Source organism: Centrocercus urophasianus, unplaced genomic scaffold (assembly GCF_019232065.1).
Source record: "Centrocercus urophasianus isolate 14NV4802_14NV808 unplaced genomic scaffold, USGS_Curo_1.0 seq_20, whole genome shotgun sequence".
Lineage (NCBI taxonomy): Eukaryota > Metazoa > Chordata > Aves > Galliformes > Phasianidae > Centrocercus > Centrocercus urophasianus.
The window spans coordinates 2,280,944-2,297,297 of NW_024884756.1; the positions used below are offsets into that span (position 1 = coordinate 2,280,944).

General features: G+C 46.3%; 1 long non-coding RNA gene across 1 annotated transcript in view; it reads left to right on the forward strand.

The window, feature by feature from the left end:
- Nucleotides 1-16,354, forward strand: part of LOC122162093 — a 75,247-nt gene that overhangs the window by 1,668 nt on the left and 57,225 nt on the right. The window contains exons 3-7 of the long non-coding RNA XR_006169422.1: nt 8,061-8,237; nt 8,746-8,826; nt 10,839-11,128; nt 11,806-11,887; nt 14,926-15,090. This is a non-coding gene — a long non-coding RNA (uncharacterized LOC122162093). The remainder of the gene's footprint in view (nt 1-8,060; nt 8,238-8,745; nt 8,827-10,838; nt 11,129-11,805; nt 11,888-14,925; nt 15,091-16,354) is intronic.

The window sequence follows — 16,354 nt, forward strand, 5'->3', positions numbered from 1 at the left end:
GTGTGTGTGTGTGTGTGTGTGTGTGTGTGTGTGTGTGTGTGTGTGTGCATGTGTGTGCCTCTGCAGCACTAATGCAGTGTAATACCCATGTACAGCAATAACACAAAGACGTAATAATGGCAACGAAACAGATAAAAGCAACGTGAAATTGCTTTTGCAAAAGTATATCCATTACAGGACCGTAATATGATTGAAAGCAGGCTCATAAAGATCCTGCAATGGATAATCCAGCTGTATCCCCAAAGCAACCTGGCCTTTCAAACGCCGTAATCGTGAGGAAAAATCGATCCCCTTCTGTTTTGGTAGTTCTTTGAAAACAGATCCCTTTGTTTTGTTCTTTAGTTGGTTTCAATCTCTGTTTTCCAAGGGTTATGGGAGTGCAAGGTGTTATCTGAAGGCCTCAGTCCTGGAAGTGTTCTGACCTCATAGCACCAAAGAGGTGCCAGCATCCTTGTAATGCTGTGAACCTAGGGAAGCCTCTTGGTACTGTGGATAAACATCTGAGCTTCTGTCCCTGCCTTGATACCTTTGTTTTTAAGTTCCGCTGCTTCCCAGGGCCTTTTCCCTGATGGGCAGAGTGTGATAACAGCCAGAAGTTGGGGATAAATGCTCATTTTGAGCCTGCCTCCTCCACGGTAAGCTGTTCTCTTTCCAACTGAGATCACGAGCCCAACAGAAGCTGGTCTGCTGCAGAGTTCCATGCACAAGTACATCTGTCCTTATGGCAGCAGCATAGAGAAACAGCTCACTGCAGGCACATCCTGATGCTCTCCCTCTTACAGCTCAGTCAGAATGCAGCCGAATCATGGCACTAGGCTTCAACCCTTGAGGGCAAGCATCCAAAAGTTTTCGCAAAACAGAGTGCTGGGAAACCACCCAGATCCTGTGCTGATGCCAGGGGGCACAACGCAAATGAGAAGTGTGAAATCTGTGCTGCTCAGTGGGTCCTCATCAGCAGAGGATCCGGGCTGCTGTGTGTCGACCGCCTCTTGACATCGGCTGGTTTCAAGCCAGCTCTGATGATGGATGCTTTTACCTCTCTCCTCTAGGTTAGAGGGGAAAAAAACAAACCCAAACCCTATCATGTTTACTATCCGTACAGTACCATTTCCAGACTAAAGAAAAAGAGTTAAATTACATTGTAACAGAACAATACTGACAACAGCAAAGGTCAGGAAACTCTTAAGGAAGGTTACCCTATCGACTGCAACAGTGAAAGGATAGACATCAAATGCTTTGCCATGAAAGGCTGAAAAGAAGTAAATTCAGCATGATATATTGAAGCCCAAGTCCCTTTCATATGTTGCAGAGCCCCTGACATAGCAGGTTTACTGTTCAAGCTGTGATATGTTGCCTTGCCAACATATATTCTGAGTTACCCAGGCAGATTTAATGTTTTTGCAGTGGTGGCTTTTCCCTTTTTTAGAAGGGCACTTTCCTTTTTCTTTTCAAAAATTGTTGCAGAAGATTTCGAACCTACCTAGGAAATGCCCTTAATCAATTTAGTTCCACCGCCGAGTATGAAAACTCAAATCTTTCTTTTTTCTTTCTCTGAACATTGTTTTCGTCTCTTTGAGTAGGGTGACCAAGTCACAGCTTGACAGAAAAGTGCTTTTTGTTTGTTTTTATTTTTTTACCCATCCAAGTGGCAGCTCTGTTTTGTCCAGAGGGATTGATGTGACTGACAGGTGTTTTGAATTTCTAAACTCTGAGGTCTCAAAATGCATGAAAAGCACATGACAACACACACAAAAATGTAAATCTTTGCAAAACGAGCTCCGACAACACACACACACACACACACACACACACACACACACACACACACAAATCCAATTTGGTGAAAGGCTGACAGACTTTGCATTCATTCCCCCTCCCCTCCTCTTTCTTTTTAATAAGTCAGTGTTTTTAGGCCACCTACAGGCACATTTATGTGTTCTGCAGTGGGGAATCTGGCTTACACAGTGAGCCAAAGTGCAGGCATTGTGCATCAGCCTGGATCTCTCCGTGTCTCGGGGTTGCAGCTCCCATTGCAGCAGCTTGTGGGGATCTCTTCCCATTGCTTCCACATTGATCTGGGACTTTGTCCAATGGCCCCATGACGCTTGGATGTTCTTAGTATGGAGCACTTGGGTTGTATGTCTTTGCCTCTCACTGTCCTGGGTAACGATGGGGAGAAAGGGGATTCACTCGCTCCAGATTATACGTGACAAAGAAATAAACCTCTTCTGGAGGTTACCCTACTCGTTTTTGCCTCCCTATCAAAAACATCTGCTACCTGAACTTTGGGTGGGACTTCTCTAAGCAGCCCATAATTCCTCTGTGGCCTGGCCATAGGCCTTGGTTTTCCATTCAAGATGAAAGGTATGGGAATCCTGTGCCGTGCAGAGGGTGCTGAGCCCTGTAGGATGTGGTCCTGAGTTCTTTTCTCTAACCCAGCCAACTTGTTTCAGTGGCTGGCTTCGATTTCAAGGTTACCCCATTGCTTTGGCGAGGGGCGGAGGTGATGCTTTTATAAAGAGAGTGGTGATGGAAAGAAAATCTCTCTTCTCATTTCCCGTCCTGTCTGGACTGGTGAATGCAGCGTTCTTGGTTGACGGATTCGAAGGAGCGAGGGAGGCAGTCAGTTGGAAACACTGATTCTGCAGGCACTCGAGGATTCCCGGCCACTGCTTCCTCTTGGTTCAGCTTGGCTGGTTCATCATGGGCCCAATGTGGTGGTGTAGTGGAAAGCTGGCTGGCGGAGGAGCATCTTTACCTTCTTTGGCAGTGAATTACTACAAAGTTGGAGTGCCGAGGATTCCTTCTTCCGGGAGAGAACGGCCCTCATTGTAAGTCTGGAGAATAAAACAGCAAAAAGAGAGAGGGAGGCTTTTCCCCATGCATGCCCCAGCTCTCTTGGCCAAGAGGCAGGCTTGCTCTGCGTGTCTGAGCCACGTTTCGTTTTGGCAATACTTGAAGCTTTCTAACTCTCACCTGACTGTTGAGTCTTTTGGTGGAGGTGAGTGCCAAGCATTGTTTGTACAGTCAAATTATAGGGTGGTGGAAGCTAGGAGATCCCTGGGTAAGGAAGAGAGGGGAGTGTTCAGTAAGAAAAGCATCAGCAGCCCCAGTGATAAGCTGCTCTCCTTCTGCCTTCCAGCACCATGGATCTGCCATCACCTCTTCGCACCAGGTCTCTCAGTCCTGCTTTGGAAAAAGGTGCTTTGGGATGAAAACCTGTATTGAAGGCTGTAAGCTTTCCTACCAGCAAACATTCTGGATGCCTGAGAGGTGACTGCTTGGCTCAGCCCCTGAAAATTGAGATGCAAACCTGAAGTGCATTACACCCCTCCAGGGAGGGGTTTCACACTTGGAAAGCTTTGTGAGGTTTCCAGCATCTGCTGCTTCCAGTCAGGCTGGAATCCAAAAGTGCAAAGGCCCATGAAAGTGATTAATAAAGAACAAAAACCAGACCCTGAGACAGGTTCAGCTCTGTGACTCCTCTGAAACTGTAAGTGCACTCTCTGCTGACTTACAGAAGTCTTGTGCTTTACTGGGGTATTTTTGAAAACTTGCCCTTCAAACAAGGTCCAACCCTGGATGCTGTTTTTATAAGGGTTAAGAGCACCTACAGGTATAAATTGCATGGTGCCCATCGACATGAGTGGGTTATATACGTTCATGTGGCTGCAGAGCCTGGCCCAGGTAATTCAGTGGAAGTGAGTGGAATTTACTTGCATGGGCAGGTGCTTCAGTACATGTACTGCTTTTTGGGACCAGTGGCTTTTTGACTGTGTTTTGTGTTGGTGCTTGGAGGGGTTTGGGGCAGGCAAGGCTGTTTCCTGCTGAAGGCAAGAAGCGATTTGGAGCTGCCTGCAACGTGCATAAGGAAAGGCTGCTCAGGCAAAGGCTCTCCTGGAGTCTGTGTAGCTGTTGCTAGTGGTTAAAGCTGCTGGATTTGTCTAGGCCAGGTGATTTACAGGGAAGGGGTTTGTCTGCCCTTTACTGCCTCTATAGTTGAGGCACCTGTTTGGATACCAGCACTATATTTCTTGGGGTAAATGAAACCCATCTGGGTTTGGTTTGATTGCGCCTTCTGTTGTCTCCTGCCCCATAGAAACTCTGGGCTGATTCTTGCCTTGCTCCACGCTGAGTCCCAGGGCCTTATCTCTGCTTTGCACTGGCTGGGGAGGACTCGGGTCCTATCAGTGGTGCCGCAGGCAAAGCCCCACCTGGACCAGCAGCCTGAAATCCCAACAGCATCCTGCCTTCCCTCTTCAGAGCATGGCTGCTCTCTGGCTTTTTCCATTTGTTGTTCAGTTGGCGTTTCCCAGGCTTGCTCTGCGGTCTGGTTTGTGCCGACGAGTCGCTGCCCTTGAGCTGGATCAGACAGAGGTCTCAGCCCAGCACTGCTGCAGCTGACCCTTAACCGCAGAGGAAAGCGGCGTGGAAGAACCTACCCCTGTTCTCAGAGAAAGGAGGCTGGATGAGGACAGACCTTACAACCTGCAGCAGTGGTTGCTTTCCCAGAGGACTGAATTCCTGGTCCCCACTGTTTGTTCAGGCTAAGCTTCTTGCCAGGGGTCATTTCTCCGGTCCTTTCACCAACATGCACAAGTGATTATGCTCTGTAAGAGCCGTTTTCAGGCTGTAGTGCTGATGGAACAAGAGCTATGTGTGTTCCCTCCCCATGCACTGATGATCTTGCTGCCTGCAGTGCTCCCAGAAGTGAGGCGAGGTTTGTAGGAAGCAATCTCTCTTGTTAGATTAGCCCTTAGATTTCAGACAAAACAGACAAGCCATTCTTCAGGCTAACAGCCTGTCTTTCTTTTTTCCCAGTTTGTTTCCCAGCCCTGGTTTTCCCATCTTTATCTGTGCATTGCATAGAACTAGCTGATAAAAGACATGCGCCGCGCTGTCCAATGCTGAGATGCTGCCTGGGTTTGGCAGCAACCTGTGATCTGGTTGAGTTCAACTGTAACCTGCCTCTCTCTGCAGGCCCCTTGTGTGCAGATGATCAACGTTGGATGGGCTCTGCCCATCCATCCTCCATCAGCCAGCTGCCTACAAAGGCACGACTGCCTCTTCTCCTGCTACGGAGCATCTCTGGAGGTGCCTTTCTCAGGCAGCTCATGGGAACTGGGGTCAAATACAGCCCCCTTCCCATCCCCATCCCTGGCTGCAACAGCTGGGATTGTTTCTCTGCAAGTCTAATATGGGTAAGTTGTATATCACAGGGGTAAAATTACGGCTTTTTCTCTATTGCCAGACATTTGGAAGCATCTGGTTAGATAGAGAAGTACCCAACGTGGATAAATCATGTTTAAAAAGCTTGTAAATTTTCTACTGTTTGTTGTTTGTTGTTTTTTTTTTTTTAAATATATGTTTTATTCTATTTTTATTTGTGCTTCCACCTCCTGGAGCATCTCCCAGCTGGCTGTGGAGGAGTGGTTGTCAGGGAAAGCACTGGATGCTCTGCTGGGAAGACAAAAAAGTAGCAGAAGAGCTCTGAATTCATTTTTATACCTCGTCGACTTGGGACTGCCTTTAAAAGCTGGATTTTTCAACTAAAATGGGTTTCCTTTTACTCTTTTGGCAAAAGAAACATTTTTCATGGGGCTTTTCTCAAAGCATATGTTCTCTTCGTTTAAAAACTGGCTTTTTAAGCTCTGCTTTATAACTATGTCATATCCGGTGCTTATATGGTAATTCCCTGCTCCGTTCTTATGGCAGGATACTCTTTCCAATTGCATACATCTTTGTCAGGCTTTGCCTTTTGGGACTGGAGTTTTCCACCTGAGGTGTCTGCCTTGGAGTCAGGTTTTCAAGGGAAATATCAGCTTGGAGTGACCCAGGCATTTCTAAGAATAAGACAGTGGAAAATCAGACAAATTTGTCTGCCTTAAATCAAGCCTGGCTCTCTCCTGTGGAAAAGGTGTGGGGGGGAAAAGTGCAGCATACTTTGGAGCAGCTGCTTTGAAATTAGGTGGTGCTGGAGGAGGGGGCGGGAGAGGAGGTAAGGGTCTGTGCATTGGTGCTGTGGTTTCTGTGTATCTCTCCAAACCTGACCAAAATAATCTGGAGTGCTTGGGGAAGACCTGCTAGAGTTTGTCAGCTGAATGCACCTGTAGGTCATGTTTCACTTTACTAAGATCTCCCTCATACCCAGGATTACAGAGCAGAGCTGTCCTTTGTGCAGCTCCAAGGGCTTTGGTCTGAGACAGATAGATGGCTTGTCCTTGGAGGAACTGGATATTCTTTAGGTAGCTTCCAGTGGGATGGAAAGCATCAAAGTGCAGCAGAGAATGGGCCTCTGGGCCACCTCCAGCCTGGGTCTGGGGTTTGGAACTAGATGATTTTTAAAGTTCCTTCCAACCCAACCCATTCTGTGATTCTATAATTTGCAGTCTGGGAAGGGGTGGACAACCTGTCTCTGCCTTGGTGCCTCTTGTTATCACCTCACTGCTAAGCCAGACTGTTCTGCATTTGCAAGCGGGATACTTTGCTCTGTCAGCAACTTGTTTTTTTGGGTTCATTTTGCTTGGCATCGTGGAGGAGGGTTCACACTGTTGTTTATTAGAGACTCCATCCCAAACTGCAGGGATCCTGCACTATGTGTGTGAAATGACCACGAATCAGTCAAGTGCAAGGACAGAGATGGCTGAGCTGGGAGTCAAACTGCATTTCTGGGCATGTGATCTGCTGTGTGTGACCAGGATTGAGTCAGATGTAAACCATGAGCTTGCTCAGCAGTAAGCAGGGCTGAATTGAAGTTTTACATGCACTCAGGAGACTCGATGTGTGCAGCCCTTCTCTGCACTTGTCTCCAGGATGCAGGCGGGTGGCCAGGCACAACCCAGCTGCACTCCCTTCTGTGTCCAGAGGGGATGCTGAGGGAGCAACAGCCACGGGATGTGTCCTCCAGATCCTCTGAGGACTCAGCCACACCACCTTGCAAGTGGAAAGCTGGAATCACCCACCGCATTTTACAGCTGGGTGCTTGCTTAAATGGGCCAAATCTCCATTCTCCATGGCTCTGTTCTTGTTTCCTATGGAACTGCTGTCCTTCTCTCCAGTGTTGCCCCAGCTCTTCCATCTTCAGTAGCAGCAGCATTAAGGGAGAAGGACTGCCTGGCGTGCAATGGGCTGGCTCTTCTGCCGAAAGAAAGACAAAGAAAGGCATTTTGCCCTCCAGAGAAACCCTGAAAGTGGAGATAGTCAAAGTTAAAAGAAAAAAAAAATCATGTTTACATGATCTAGAGCCCTGGCCCGTTGTCTGTTGGCTGATGGGCAATTAAACTCTCCAAACATGTTGTCTGCCTGCATATGATAAGATAGGAGGGTGTGAGCAGAGTGTTATTGATAGTTTCTGGACGCGCGGTGTCCTGGGGATTTGTGCTGGGGAATGGGAGATCTCCCCTGGAACACCCTTTATGTTCAGTTCACAACTGATTTGCTCCAAACAAACGATGAAGTGCATAATCTGCATGAGAAAAGCTTGCAAAGAGACAGGGGCTCAGCTGTGAGATCCCATACGATAACGCGTGTGTGCGTATGGTAGCTGGGTGGGCTTGGAAAGGCCTTTCTGGCTAAAGTCCATCTTCCAGGGAGAGCACAAGAGGCAGCTGACTCTATGGGTTTGGTAGCTGAGACATACAAACTTGCTAGACCTGCAACTCACTGAGCTGATATCTGCAGGGTTTTGCCTCAGAATTCTTCTATCTTGGAGTAGAGAGCGGTTTGGCCATGCCTGCAAAAAGCATATCTTGCTTCTTGGAAATCTTTAAGTGCAGGGTATTGCTTGGCTGAGTATTTAGCCCAGGCAGATTAGGGAGAGGCAGGAAGAGCTTCTGACTGTGCCATATCTGTAGCATAGGTGTTAAAGATGTATTTGTGAGCCAGTCAGAGAAGAATGCTGAGGAAATCCTGTTTGGGTTAATCTTGTTTAATTTTACAATCAAAAACATATGGCTGGCCATCTGGTGCTTCTTGCAATCAAATATCTCACAATTAACAGTAATTTACTTGCCCTGAGACTTCCAGGATCTTTACGTGTGCTTTTTTTTCTCCATCCTTAGTACGTGTGGTCCCCTCCTGGAGCACTGCTGGGTGTAAGCTGAGCCCTGGAGCTGTCTGTAGGAGGCTGTGGTGGAGAGAGGTGCAGGGATCCCAGGGGCATCTGATTTCCTGCTGCACCTTCTGCTCACACCCCCAAGAACTTCTGCCTTTCAGACCCCCCAGGAACCACATGCAGGGTAAGCCAAGTGGACTGCTGCGCATACCTGCACACGTGTTGTTGCACAGAGAAATGAGGCTGCAGTTAAGGGGAATATACTAATTACACATCTACATTTTCCACCAGGCTAAGGGATTTCTATAGACCTCTAAATGATTATAGGCAAAGCGGGTTTTCTGCGGCAGTTTAAATTACTGAATGTAATTAAACAAGATGTGGATGATCCTCTGCTTTCAGGGGAATTAGAAGTGAAATGGGATGCAGAGTAAGACCCAGCAGGCAAATACACCATTTTCCTGTGCATTCTTTCATCCAATTTAAGGGCACCCAGGATGCACCACAATTGAAGCTGCGAGGTCTGACAGATCAGTAGGATCACAGATTGCCCCAAGTTGGAAAGGACCCATTGAATCCAACTCGTGCCTCCACTGGGACCTGGATGTGGCTCATCTTGGTTTGGCCTAAGGATGAATTTGGGCCTTTTTAACTTGCGGTCTAACAGAGATGCTTTCTACTTTTGCTAACAGAATTTGTGGAAAGGAGGTGGAAGTATCCTGCCCTTCCGGAATGATGGGAGCCATCTCTATGAAGTAATGCTGAATTGTCAGGTGATGCTGTTGAAAATGGTGAAATACCAGTCTGCTGCTTCAGGTTCTTTATTTTCAGAGGTGACACTGGACTCCTCAATAACTTCAGGTCTCTTTTGAATATGTTCTTGCCCGGTCACTGCTGTAGCTTAATAGTATGAATAGAGAACAGGAATAAATGAATTCCAGATGAGAGATCTGCATACCAGCAGGCAAGGGCTCTCCCGGGCATTCCTATGTGATTGCTAGCTCTGTTTACTATCCTAATATTTTTTTGCTAGCAGATGAGGAAAAAATAATTGAGCTCCTTCACTCCTCCTCCACGAAATCACTGGCTTCATATGCATTCACTGGCATTCATATGCTTTATATCCATATGGTGCTCATGTAATTGGTGAATGGAGCAAAAAAAGATGTGTTCAGGTATGAGGGTAGGTTAGAGTGCTGTTACACTCCGTTCTCCAGATTGTTTATTGAAATAGAGAGGAGCCTTCTGAAGGGCAAGAGCACATTTTAGCAGGGCTCCCAAAGGGGACTTGCCATCGATTCGATGTGCACAGCTAAGAGGTATAGAGTTTCATGGTGCTCCAGCAGCTGAGTTATCAGATCTCAAAGGTACAGAGTAGATTTGACATTCACCCAGAGCAGCTCACCGTCCAGTCTAGATAGTGACAGTTAGAAAAACAAAGTGATTAGTGGAGTACCATGGACACACAGGTCAATAAAATGGTTATTATTACAACAGTGGAAAAATGCTGAGTCTTGTGGGTCAGTACATGTGTTTGTGGACATTTCTAGGCAAATGCTGTTGAATTTTGCACAGAATGCATTTTGGAATTTCTTCACTCTGATCCCCCCCTTTTCCTTTTTCCTCTTTCCTTGCAGAGCCACAGCAATCTCTTTTGTCTCTCAGTGCAAGCTGATTTTTGTTTCTTTTTCCCAGAGTGCAGCCTGTGTCTTTATTCTCTTTTCTAGAAGAAGAAGAATGGGTGACCCAACAATTAGGACCTCATGGATAGCCCAACAGTTAGGACCTAATGGATGACCCAATGATTAGGATCTAGGGCATCTGGCTGGTGAGGAGCTCCCTTGGTAGGAGCTCTCCTCTTTCAGGGATGTGTGCAGTATGTCACTCAGGATGTGATTACAAGGGCTGGTAGCTTTGGCCAGAACTCTGCTCAAGGTCAGGTTTGCCCACCCTTTGACACTGTTTAGAAGGAACTGTGCCACCGTCCCTGCCAAGCAGAGGGAAGTCAAGAGGCACTGGGGACAAATAAAGGACAACGAATCAGCCATGCCACAAAGTGAACCTTGTTCTTTAGGAGAGCTGGGTTTCGCCAGCACAATAGCTAGATTACACAGCCATTTCCTCCAATTACCTTCTCTGTCAAATCTCTGTGTCATCTGGCACTAGGAAAGTTTGGTTTCAAATTCATTGTGAATCAGGGCAGTGACACCAGAGATTTCTAAATTAATATCCTGCCAACAGGAATTGAGCTTGTTTTTTCCAGTCGCGTCAGTTCTGATTCTATTGCTTGTCAGAGAAAACTTTGGCTTGCCATCTGGTTTCAGGGGCACGGGTTAAGGAAATCTTATGTTGCTCAACCCAGCACTGTGTGCTTGTCCCATGTCTTCCTCTCTTCGTTTCTGTTCTCACTGTCAGTGTGTAGGTGTGGGATGTCTTCCAAGGAGCTATTGGTAGTTTACCTGCAGCCAAGGGGCAGATTTACCCTGGCAGCTTGATGAAATCTTCATGAAGCTCATCCTTCCCTCCTCCCTGGCTGAATGACACTTTGGTTGAGGAGATGTTGTGCACTATGGTCCCACGTTAAAGCAGCTCCTTGCCTTGCCCAGCAAAGCAGTTCTGAGTTAACCAAAGGGGTTGTTATGGCCTGTGAGTAGCAGTGGTGCCTGCCTCCTCTTCCTGCTCACAGTTCTGTGGCAATGCAAGAAGAATGGTTAAGACCAACAAGGGGGCTTTCAGTGGGGTATCGAGGCTGCAGGAGCTAATGTGGTATTATTGCTTTCATTAGGTGTCCAGAAGATATGAAAGTGATGCTGCACATCCTGGAACTGGCCTGGTGGAGCTGAAAGTGGATGGATGGATGGACCCAGCCCTCTGATCCGTGGCAGTGAGGCTGTGCATTGTACATGGAACCACTCACGTGATTCCTGTCGAGCCAAAATATTCTTTCAGAAAGAGCATTGACCAGATGCCTTATTATTGCTGCTCACAATGCTGTCCTCAGAGTACAACAATCCATCACGGAGCTCGGCGCAGCCCTACAGAAAAGTCCCTGACACATTTTTACAGAAGGGCCAGGTTCTCACCACTTGTGTGCATTTGTATCCCTTGACAAATAGCTGTTTGACTTCAGTTTTGTTCCAAGTCAGCGGTGTCAAGCACAGGGCTCCTATTCAAGTGCCCACCAATGGTGATGCACAACTCCCTGCTTCCTCTTCTTTTCTTGCTTTGTTTCCCTGTGACAGTCACTTTTTTTTTCCCCTTCTCCTCACATATCTCATAGGTTTGCTTTAAAGATACTTTTAAAGGATATATTCGCAGCAAAAAAGTCCTCTTGATAAGAACTGTAAAAATGGCTCAGGACTAGATGTGATGGGGAATTGCCATTTGCATAGGTTGCTGATATGACACTTGATTATTTTCTGGTAATTTTTCCAAGTTGATTAGCACACTAGCTAGCAAAGCCCTGGGTGTGTTGAGAAATACTTTGGTTTGGCTTGTGCTCAATGCATGGCTCCTCTTGAAACCGAGAGGTATGTTCCTAAGTGCTCTGAGCACCTCGGACGTGTGGTAGAATTATTATTACCAGGTTATGAGCCGTGCTGTGTGTCCTTCTGTATCAGCTTTTTAGGCAAGATGTTGGCTTTAAATTGCTTTCTGAGTTAAATGTATCCCCGAGATTGCTGTAAGGAGCAGACTGCAGCTGTGTCATGTGCTGTGTGAACTTACAGAATAACTATGTCCCTCTGTTTCAGGTGTATTGAGAGCGTGGTGACTGAGGGATGTACAGAAAGCCAAGCTGGAAGTGGAAGCACAGCCACAAATGCGTGTGCACAGGTAAGGGGTGTCTGAACATCACCTCCTTCAGAGGAATCCAATTCGTTATTGGAGTGTACCACTGTTGAAGTTGTCTCAGTGGAGCTCCCAGAGTAGGGATGAAGTCCACACGCAGCAGTGTATGCAGTCCTGGCTGTGTAATGCCAACGTGACTTCTGCTGGTTGTTAAATGTTTTGTTTTATAAACCAGGAGTCTTTCGTGTTCTCCAGACTGTGACTTTCTGCCATACTTTTCCCTCTGACTTCAGCCAGTAATTTGTGTTGCTCACAGAGCATTTTCCATCACATGAGCCTGAAATGGAAGGGGATTTATGGAATGGAGTGCATGAGGCACCAATTCAGCAAATACCAGAGTGTGTATGTAAGTGTTTGCAGGTCTAAATATGCAAGTGGTCTTGATCTTCTTAAGCTGCTCCATACTGCTGACTCCAAAGGCTGATGTGAGAACCTGCACACAGTTTGCACATCAAGATTTTTACAAGTTTTGTGTAATGGGAGCTTCCTCACTGCGTTGATTGAGCATCGTCTTCCACTCACTACTTCTCAGCCTGTTCAATAGATTTACTGCTACTGAGCACCCTCAGCAGATGCTGAATGTCACACTGTTGGTGCAGTGGCCTCATTACTTTAAGATCTTAAGCTTCCATTCTTTTAAATTTTGGCAAGTACAGGATGGTGTATCTGCCCTATTATTCCTTTCTTCTTCTGACCTGTTGATGCCTCCCAGCCATGGTTCATCATTATGGAGGCTGTTGGTGGCCCTGCCTGTGCTCTGGTGCTTCCTCTGGAGTTCAGCTTCCAAGTAATCTCACATCACATTGCAAACTTTTTTTCAGGGCCAGGTAAAGCCTGAGGGGTCTTGTGGCTGATAATGTGTGTCTTAACCGGTAATTGTAAAGTTGGGCCCTGTAATTAATTTTTCTATAAAACTCTCAACCTCAAGGTGAACTTTCTTCCATCTATTAATAATTAGCATGGGGGAAGAATACCCTTGTCTAGAGGCAGAAGACAAAAATGAGTGGGGAAGAAAGGCAATTAACTCCTTTGTGTGAATGATAGATGTTGTTCGCTTCGTGTCTCGGGTGGTGAAAAGCCACATGAAACAAAACTTTGGCTGAAAGCAGCGTGGTTTTAGCCTTTAAAAGAATTGGAGTAAATAGCCCTGGGACAGGCACCACAGCCCCCACCCAGCAGATTCCTCTCATTCCAACATAAGCTCAGAGATACCTGTGTGATTCTTCATAGAAGTCTGTTTAACCCATTTGTGCTTTGGGGGTCGTTGAGATGTCCTTTCCCAAACACGAGGCTCAGAAGCACGGGCGACTGCTTGGATGCTCATGTTAGCCTCTCTGAGCTGCAGCTTTGGAAAAAGCACCAAATATCACAGTTAGAACAGTTAGGACTTCGTTGTTTGCATGAATTAAAAGCAAAACTCCTGCAATGGAGGGCTCTGTCAAAGAACAGACCTTCACATGGCATTGATTATGCACTCCGGTGAGCTGGAGTTCCCTGCTGAAGGACAACGTGATGCATCCCTGTGTAAACCTGTGGGCAGCAGGGCTTGTTCTGCCAGATTCAAAGGGATGAGATTAACATCTGACAAAAGCAGACAGCGTCTGACAAACCTTAATACTGAAGATTTAAAGTCTGCTGAGCTGCTGCACACGGTAATACAGCAGTTAGTAAAGATAGCTGCCTGAAGATAGCTTTGCAAGGGGAGAAATGTGGGTTAAAGAAAAGTTAAAGATGGTTGAAGCATTTGTTGATTGGTCTGGACTCACTAAAAAAAAATAATCAGAAAGCAATTTCAGCTGACCCTACTGAAGGCTTTTGGGGAACTCTTGGGAGGAAAGATGAAAATGCTTTTGATCCATTAACTTTCATTTGCCCTGAACTTTTTTTGACACTATCCCACTTTATTATTTTTTTTTTTTCCCCCAATAAAAACTGAAGCAAACTCAGAAGCTGCTTCAATCTGAAATAAAAATGCCTTTCATAACGTTGGAATAAGTTTACCTTTATCAGAACTTTCTCTCCTTTATTCCCTTTGTCTTCCTTCTGCTTGCCTCTGAGCAAGCATCGTGCTTATGAAAGGAAAAAGGCGATGCCCTTTGCTTCCACTCAGTTGCTAACGTGCTCCACTTCACCCCTTGTACAATCTTTGCTTTTTTGCTGTTTTGGCTTGATGAACTCTCCTCTTTGTGGAGTGTCTGCGCGCTGTGATTGAGGTGCAGTGGCTGTATTTTTCCTCTCTCTCAGATTTTGTCCTCAGAAACTAGCCTGTAGTGCTTAGTTGTGACTGTAATCTATCACTGAGCTCAGTATGGAGTGACAGCCTCGAAAGCCGTAGGTAGAAATGCCATTCTGCAACGAACACAAGTCTAATTCTCAACCTTCCAGTCTGGGCTGATTGTTGAATCTGGTTGCAGCAATTAGGGATGCACCCTGATTACATTTCCAAGCCTCTGATACTTGCATATCCCACAGTTAATGGGTGTGAGATGCGCTGTAATGCCATCAACCACTTTGCTGGAGATGTTTAAGTATAACTGCATTAAGTCATGATTTATTCTCACCGCTGAGCCCTGAATTTTCTTCCAGGGGATCCCAGTGTGTCTCGGCTCTGTAGGTTATAGGGATGTTGAGAGATAACAGAGCTGTCATGTGCAGTTGTGATTTGTGGGGTTGCTTTGAGGCAGGCAGCTTCACGATGGGCGTGAGTTTTGTATTTGCCTTGTTTTGTCCGTTGCAAAATTCTTTGGCGTAACGCCTTTCACCTTGTCTCCAAACGAATGTTTTTCCTCTGCGTCCCACTCGGTGACTCAGGTCAAAGGCATCTTATTTAGTGCAGTATGTTCCTTGCTTTTTGCTTCTGCCAGATGTGTGCGAGCTCTAGGAGGAAAGCAGGAATGGAGGCAAGTGTTACGTGTGGCTTTATTACTTGTAGCAGTAGGCATTTTCTTGCTGACTCCCATACAGTGAATTTAAACCCTCTGAAAAGAGTGTTTTGTTTCTTCTTTTTTTTCCCCACATTTCAGAGACCTGTCTGTAATTCGTAGCTCACCAGGGTCTGCAGGTCAGAGGCTGAAAAGTGCTGCATCAAAGGGGCTGAGTGTTGGAGATGTGGCTGAGATGGAAATGAAGGTCTAAAGTCCCAAACTGGAAACCACCCAGGCCTCCTTGCTCAACTCCCTCCTGATGCTGTGAGTACCTCTTTTCAACCTGCTTGATCCCGGAGTCTTCAGGGTAGCTTACAATTCTGTCTCTGGAGTTTGTTTAAAGACTGAGGTTGATCAGGATGGAGAAATCAAGCGTGTTCATGTGTCTGTTCAACTCGTCAGCTTTCCCTGTATAAAATCATGGGTTGAGACCTTTTTGTAAAGGCCAGCTGTGGTTCTATCCTTTGGCCATGGAGCTGCAGGATACCTTTACTTTCCCCCTGTAAGATCTTGTGTTGAAACCCCTGGTATGACTGTTGCTTGCAGTACTCCCTGCTCATCATCCTGGGGATCTTCCCTCTCCCTTGGCTTTAGAAAGGTGCTGCTTCTTGGCTTGGGCATTCCCTTGGGAGAGTATAACCCATCCTATTCTCCCTACAAGGACTGTCCAAGGCGCAGATTTCCAGCGTTGGGCTCTCAACAACCAAAGCAAACCAAACTATTACATACTTCTGAAATTTTTTGGCTGTTTTGAAAACTCTCAGATATTCTGATGACGAGCCCAGAAATGCTTGGATTTTTAGCTGCTGATGATCATGGAGATATGCCAGCTTTTGGAACAGCCTGCACTGCCAGCACAACACGGGGAAAAATGCCTGGCTGAACAGTCAAGTGCCTTCATGTAGATGTTGCTGAATACTCTGTTCTGGCCTGCTCAAAATGGTGATGTTTATCGTGTAACTCTTAATTATTGTTGATCCAGCACTTGAAATCCTGGCCCAAATACAAGTCAAGCTGGCTTTATCCAATTTACTCTTTTCTGCGTGCCAGGGAGAAGGAATGCGCCTCTGGTGTGTTGAGAACATGGATTTCTGATGATACCTTGCTAAAATGCTTTTGACTGGAGCTCTGGCCTCTTGCTTCCTGGGAAACTTACTTCACTTTGCACTGACTTGCACTGAAAAATATGTGATGGCAGTTGGAAGAATTTGTACCGTGCTTTCCGTCCTGCTAACAAGCCAGATGCTTTTCCCCTGGGCAGACTTTTTTTTTTCCCCAAACTCTTCAAGCTCAGACTTTTAAATGAATTCCTCTTTGTAGAATTTCTTCCATTTTGTGCTGCATAAAGAACTGGCCATGGGGTGAGGACTTGCAATCCACAGATGGCCTGATGTCCTGGCATCCAGAGTGTGAGTTAAGCTGGAATTGCACAGGGGGAATTTCTGTGTATTTCAGAGAATAGGATCTGCCCTAGCAGTGTATGTTGTTGAGGCACATCTGCTTTTGTCTAAACTGAAGTCTGTTCACC